The sequence below is a fragment of the Phytophthora infestans genome, genomic scaffold (assembly GCF_000142945.1).
Source record: "Phytophthora infestans T30-4 supercont1.106 genomic scaffold, whole genome shotgun sequence".
NCBI lineage: Eukaryota > Oomycota > Peronosporomycetes > Peronosporales > Peronosporaceae > Phytophthora > Phytophthora infestans.
The window spans coordinates 163,712-164,197 of record NW_003303653.1 but is presented as its reverse complement, the minus strand read 5'-3'; positions in this window follow the sequence as shown (position 1 = coordinate 164,197).

The window sequence follows — 486 nt, the reverse complement described above, 5'->3', positions numbered from 1 at the left end:
GACGTATTGTTGTGGGAACATCCTAACTACATCTGTAGCTAGAGTTCACGTGGGATTTCCAACACCACAACTGGTGCCGCGACCCGGGAACAGATTGTGACCATTGTCAACTGTTTGTATGGCCTTCCAGTTACGAGCTACCAAGAGAAGAAGAACAAGAAAAAGACAAGAAATATGGCGAAAGGACAACCGACGGTACCAGTTACGCCTGCCAAGTCTGGCGGGGCTCGCAACGAGAGTTCAAGCCCGGCTGCGCGCTTTACAGCCGCCACCGAGCTTTCAGTGAGCTTCGACGACGAAGCGGACATCGGTCCAGACGCCCACGATTATGAAGATTACGAAGACAAGACGCCGGCTCCAGAGCCAGGGCGCAGCGACGCCGGAGACGGCCACGCTATCATCGGGGCTGAGCGGGGAGACCAGGTCCCTTTCGAGGAACCTCGCCGACGAGCTCGATGATGTTGCGGGACCAGAACCAGCCTACGA